The 6,385-nt window shown below is 46.3% G+C and overlaps 1 long non-coding RNA gene across 4 annotated transcripts in view; it reads right to left on the minus strand.

The window, feature by feature from the left end:
* Window positions 1-1,293: 1,293 nt before the first annotated feature.
* LOC134023249 (uncharacterized) overlaps window positions 1,294-6,385 on the minus strand; it is a 72,432-nt gene continuing 67,340 nt past the window's right edge. For all 4 annotated transcript variants that reach the window (XR_009930756.1, XR_009930754.1, XR_009930755.1 and 1 more), the window contains 2 exons: window positions 2,623-2,706; window positions 1,294-1,935 (listed from right to left, as the gene is read on the minus strand). This is a non-coding gene — a long non-coding RNA (uncharacterized LOC134023249). The remainder of the gene's footprint in view (window positions 1,936-2,622; window positions 2,707-6,385) is intronic.

Consider the following 6,385-nt stretch of genomic DNA (forward strand, 5'->3'; position numbering starts at 1 on the left):
GGAGACTTGTCGGAAGGAGCATTTACATGGTAGATGGTATTTTACATGCCCGAGATTTCTCAGTGAATAGAACTACCGGCACATTCCGAACGGAGAAAGCCCTGAAGTCTTTAAAAGCCCTGAGGCGTGCAGAAATGTTGTCACGTACGGAAAGCGATTTGAGTCCGCTCCGTTGGACCTGTGGGTGCATCAGATGAAGCATTTTCTGAACATGAAATTGAGCTATGAGGGGGAAAAAAATTGAGAGAACTTCCGTTAAGCTTGTATGGGCTCAGCCGACGTGATCATGTGGTCCGCTGCCTTGAAGATGCAGGCCTACACCTCTGACGGTCTCTCCAACGCAGCCTGGGCCTAATGCTTAGTGTGAGAGCTGGCAGCCGTCTGATATGCCCGCCACGCGGTAAGATGGAAGTTTTGAGGTCCGTAAATGGTGCAACCCTTAAAGAGCTGTGAGGTGGAGCACCTCTGACCTTGAGAAGAACATCACAGAATCACTTCATCCCCGTTCCACTGGACCAGGAGCTATTTTGACAACTGCAGTCCAAATGTAGACGGGCTCTGTTTTCTCACTCTTGTGAAGCTGTAGGTCTTTTTAGGAGCCTCTAGGGGAGCGTGCAATCATTCCTCTGCGTATCTGTGTGTGTTTGTGTGAACGTGTGTGTGCCTACGTGTGTCTGTGTGTGCCTACGTGTGTGCGTGTGTGTGCATGTGTGTGGACAGCTGGAGGGGTCCGGGCACCCAGTCGGAGACCCCTGACACCCCAGCCTTCAGGCCCCGTGTCTCTGAGAGCGAGGCCTGGGCCTGCATGGCAGCCGTGCTGCCATCTTTAACTAGGACCGCAGGGAGATGGGCCGGCCGCGGCTCTGGCAGATGAGGCTCCGGTCCTGCCCCGCCATGCCCCGCTCCTCCGCCGGGTGAAATATATAAATATATACTTAGAGAGGAGGAAACGGGGAAAGGAGGGGAGCTCTTCTGACAGATCGCAGGAGCCTTGAAGCAGGGAGGGGGCTCTCGTCCTTTCAACACGGCTGGCTGGGGGGTAGGTGGTGTCAAACACTGGCAGGTAATTTGGTGTGAGTGGGGGGTCCCGAGGGCAGAGGGCAGAATCCACCGACCCTCTCTCTCTCCAGACCACACGTCAACCCCCCCCCCCCCCCCATCCCTCCCCAAATCACGGACCCCTCAGCCCCAAAGAGAAGAAGAAGAGAAGAAGCGGCTCTATTTTGGGGTATGTTCTTGGAAAGTTTAGAAAGAGTCATTCCACCAATTGACTGTTCATGTTCTGACCGTTCAGACTTTTGCTGTAGATCAGGCTTTTATTAGAGAAAGCATGTCTTCATTCAGGAACAAATCTGATACATAAAATCGAATAAACAAATCGGAGTTCACTTTTGATTAAGGTCATGCTAATAGGTGAGTTAATAGGCTGACACATAAAACACCGTCGTCTCAAGATAACCTCATCATTGTGGTCGAGTGTTAAAGGTGGTCCAGTCAGCCAGCTCCCTCACAGACCTGACCCAGGTCCCCAGAGTGTGTGCTGCTGTGTGGGCATGTCAGCCTGCAGTTTGGCCTCAGCCCTCCTGACTGGCCCCTGCTATCTACCCCCTTCCACCCGCATGACTCCCAATTCTATCCCCTTGGCCTGGACCCCTTGGGTCACTGTGAAGCCAGTAAGTGACCCAAGAGAGCCATTTGTGTGTACTATGCATGTGCACGGCACACACACACACTCACACCTGAAGAGCTCTGGCTGTGTGCATGATAAGACCCCGGCAGTCGGTCTGCCAGTCAGAAGTTTGGCCGAAAACCCCAGGGGCCTGTGAGGAAATGTCAACGGTGTGTTCTGGAGGTGAAGAGGTGGATGGAAGTGGAGGCCCGTCCACACTCATTAAGGTAGGTTCCTGCTTCCTCTGGCTGTACCACAGGGCCTGTCTAGAGGAAACAGAGCCATATACAAAGGCTCATGAAGAAATACAACCAATATAAGCAAAAACAATACACTTGGGCTACTGTATATGGCCTACAACCATTTGTAAGACTGAAAAAAACAGTTTCAAAATCTAGAACCATTTTCTGGTTTCAAGGTTAAGGTTGCAGATCTCTCTACTGGTCACTTAGAACCCTTTAGGGTCCAGAATAGCACACTAAGGAACTGAATTAACCATTTAGGGTTAAGCTGCACGCTATGGAACTGAAAGGGCTTCCATCTGGAACCTTTTAATAGGAATTTGATTCTAGATTCATCAATGGTTCAATGTGGAATACATATTTGTACTCCAACTGGATCCAATACTTCAGAGCTTCAATATAGAGGGAGGTACATTTAGTCATTTAGCAGACGCTCTTATCCAGAGTCAGGTACCCTGACTCTGTGCTGACTTTACACTACTGTACGCTTGAACAATCAAAGGCATGACTAATTATTCATCTGAGACCAGAAGGGTAAAAGGCCCTATGACAGAATAACTTGTGACTACTAAAATAATGTGTGGGGTCTGCCCCAGCCTTATCATGATCATGAAGAAAATAAAATATCTCTGGTGACCAATTGCAACACTATTCATTAAAAAAGCTGCTTCAACATTTAAACGGCCACTGTGTTTTAAGTAGGGGACTTACATGTCTAATGGTGGATGCGGTACCAAGATGTTCCATAACAGAAGGAAAGCATTCTGGATCTTGCCCTTGTGTGGACACCTTTAGCTGCAACACAAGAGTTTTGTGAACATGAATTTTGTGAATACTGAAAACCCCCCTCTGGGTGCATTACAGGGGTGAGTTGGAAGAGCACTACTACTAGTGTAAGGGTGAACTCTGTTGGGTTATGAAACACTCTTGTCAGTATCATTAGGAAGTGGAGCCATACATTACGTTTCCTTACCATCCCTTCTCTCTCTCTCTCTCTCTCTCTCTCTCTCTCTCTCTCTCTCTCTCTCTCTCTCTCTCTCTCTCTCTCTCTCTCTCTCTCTCCCCTCTCCCTCTCTCTCCTCAGCTCCCCTTTGCTACCTTCCTATCCCTTCTCCCTCTCTCCGTCCCTCCCTCCCTCCGTCCCTCCCTACCTCCGTCCTCCCCCTCTTCCTCAGACACCTCCTCGGCGGCCCGTCTCCCTGGTGGCTGCGGCTCAAAGTACCAGGCTTCAAGAGGAGCACCGTGCCACCAACACAAAGACGATCCCCGGCATCTGACTCCATTGTTTTTTCTCCCTTTGCCACTTTTCCTCCCCTCATTTCCGCGGCGTATCCCCCCACGCTCCGTCGGCCTGCTTTTCAGTCGTCTGCGGAGCTAGAGGGAGATCAAAACTCCAACCAGTGATGTGTGACTAACGGTGGGACACACAATACGCCGGCACGACGCTTTGATCATAATTCCATTTAACAGTGAAAATGTACAAGGCGAAGAAAGGAAGGGGGGGGGGGGGAATAGGAGGCAGAGCAGGGGGGGGGGGACGATTGTGCTTGTTACTGTGTCTTCATGCTCCATCAATCTCCAGTCGGTTGGGTAATGGTAAGAAAATGCAAGGCACGTAGTATACACAATTAAGGATCAGTTATTCAAAATAAGCCTTGCAGCCAAGCCAAATTCTTTTCAATTTTTTTTTCAAGAGACGAGTTCTGACTATAATACATTTAAATCATCAGTGTACTTGACAGCTTACACCCATACCCAAAACCCGTCTCTGTTTTTACACCCTTGTTCAGTGTTAAGGATCTCTGTTTTTTTTTTTAGAGATGTTTTTTTTCAGCGTGATCCAACGAAAACGTAAGATCCTGATGTTTGGTAATACATCGGACAAGACCTCAGGTTTGTCTGGCTGAAAACAAAGACACATCACAGGAATACTGGGCTAAAAGCTGGTTTTCCCACAGCAGTGGTTGAACCAGAGGGGTGTGGGGTGAAAGTCTACTTTGTTCAAACGACTCTTCCAAAATATTCACGTGTCACCTTTACACCCCGAGGAACAGAAAAATTGAATCAGCTCTGCAGTTTGATTTGCTATATACACCCATGTTGGAAATACACCATAGATGTTTTACTGGTACGCTCATTGTCCCAGTTTAAGCATATCTTAAACTTCTTTTTCCGTGACAAGTTGTAGAGAAGGTTATATTGCGCGTACTGACAGAGCTGTCAGTGGAGCTCACAGCGGGTGGTCCTTTATAACAAGGAGAAGAAAGTTAGAGCTTTTGTCACTAAGAAGCAGCAAGGTGAGAAGTCCTCCAAGGAATACCTGATAGGCACTTCATAGTTTCTAAGCCTTGAAACGTGCACACACACACACACACACACTCACATACAGAGAACTAGGGAGCTGCAGTAAGATAACATATACTGTAGTAGTCAGAGGACCCAGTTGGTTAGAGCAAATATTATTGAGACTCGCTGAGGAACAGTTCACTCCAATACACCTCCAGATTTCAAAAACACACTGGCGCGTATACTGGGGGAGTGTGTGTAATGACAGTTGCAGGATTTATTTCCTATGGTGTGTGAAGCACCGTGGCATTCCTCAGACTACCCTGGGAGAAGCCCCTGTTGACAGAGGACTCCACAGCCGGAACCGACGTGTTCATTTTGTTTCTTTTTTTTTTTACAACCGAATTGTACTGTACATTGAGACATAGTACTACCACCTTACTCAGCGTACACACCATTTAGTCATGTGATGTTGCTCGACACAAATGCTTATATTTGTATATGACATTCTGAACCCTGGCTGAGTCCAGACAGGGCGTTTCTCTCCACCAGGGATGAGCCATAGTAACCAGCCATGGTGGATTCCATGATACACAACTCATCTCCACACAGGTCCCTGGATTCCCTGGCTGGGTGACAGTGGCCGAGGTCAATCCATCAAGTTGCTGAGGTGTCCTTCAGTGACAGGGGCTGCCAAGGGCGACACTGTTAGCCGCTCTGGACAGAGTCTGGAGGCTGAATGGTGAGATAACTGGTCTCAGTACTGTGATTCTTCTGTCACTGTAAACTAGTCTTCCAGGAACAGATTATTCCCAGTCCTAGTCTAGACATACAATATGTGTCCACGGAGACTCTCTGGTTTCCTATTGCATGGCTCCCTGGTTAAGTTAGGCTCACACGTTTGGTGCAAACAATGGTGTGAGAAAGTGTTATCGTATTTTCACCCAAAAAAGTTTGGGACTGGACTGTTTAGTGACTGGGCTTTTTCAATGAACACAAGGCTGTTTAAGTGTGAATTCAAGGAAGTGATATTTCCTTTCTGCTGGTCAACATCTTTGTGACAGTTTCCATAGAAGAGAGTTCGACATTGTTCAATGTCAGCCTAACAATAACGGACATTTCATTTTACTACGACTTCAAACAATGTATTTAATGCTGCAACTGTCCTACCTGTTTGATTAATTTCTTACACCAACTGTGTATGATGCTATTTAGGGAAGCTGTTTTTAATGGGATGGTTGAAACCACATAGCTTTTTGGAGAATGGTAATAAGGTTAATTAACGTTGATAATTATGGCACACATTTTTAGCATCCAGGAATCCATGAACTTATTTTCAAACCTGGAGCTTTGCTAGGTTGCTGCCCGAGGGGGTTCTTACTTATTGGAGCACAAATTAGTGGTAGAGAAAGGCAAATTAAATAAGAAATGGCCATGAGTATTCAAATTAGGGCCACACATACACACTCAAAAAGAGAATGGTTGGATGAGTATAGCTCGAGGTCACTCATTATGCATTTTTAATGTAGTATTTTCCTACGAGGCATGAGCCCACATAAAGGAATTACAACAAAGACTACATTAGGAGCAAATGTGTACAACACAGCTGAGGGACATTATGATTTAGCAACCTCAATATACAAACGTAAATTGATTAAATCTTTAAAAGAATACTTTAGAAAAATTGTGGTTGAAGGTGGATAAAACAAATAGTTGGATGAATTCTAGCCTGCAGACTATTTAGCAAACGAGAAATACACATTATAATGATTGTTACGAATGAAACAAAAGGCAAACAGACTATTTTAGTAAAACTCATGTCATAAGGTCTTGAACGTTTAATTCAATGTTGCTTTTTGGTCCTTATACAGTGGTCAACAACTAAAACAGACATTTACTTTCCCATGACAGATTTATGAGGCAAATGGAATGCATGGTACCATTTCTGTAGTACTATGTGTGTGTGTGTGTGTGTGTTCATGTGTCTACACATACTTCTGTAGGGCTGTGTGTGTATGTTTATACTTCCCTATGGTTGTGTGTGCGTGTTTGTGCGTCTACGCTGTACAGATGTCTGTATGGTTCTGCATGTGTGTGTTCAGTCTCATGACCTGGAACCGTGTGCGGCAAAGCCAAAGTGAAGGAGAGGAACAGTGGGCTCTGGCCACCTGCAGCAGGTTACAGGAAA

The sequence above is a fragment of the Osmerus eperlanus genome, chromosome 7 (assembly GCF_963692335.1).
Source record: "Osmerus eperlanus chromosome 7, fOsmEpe2.1, whole genome shotgun sequence".
Classification (NCBI taxonomy): domain Eukaryota; kingdom Metazoa; phylum Chordata; class Actinopteri; order Osmeriformes; family Osmeridae; genus Osmerus; species Osmerus eperlanus.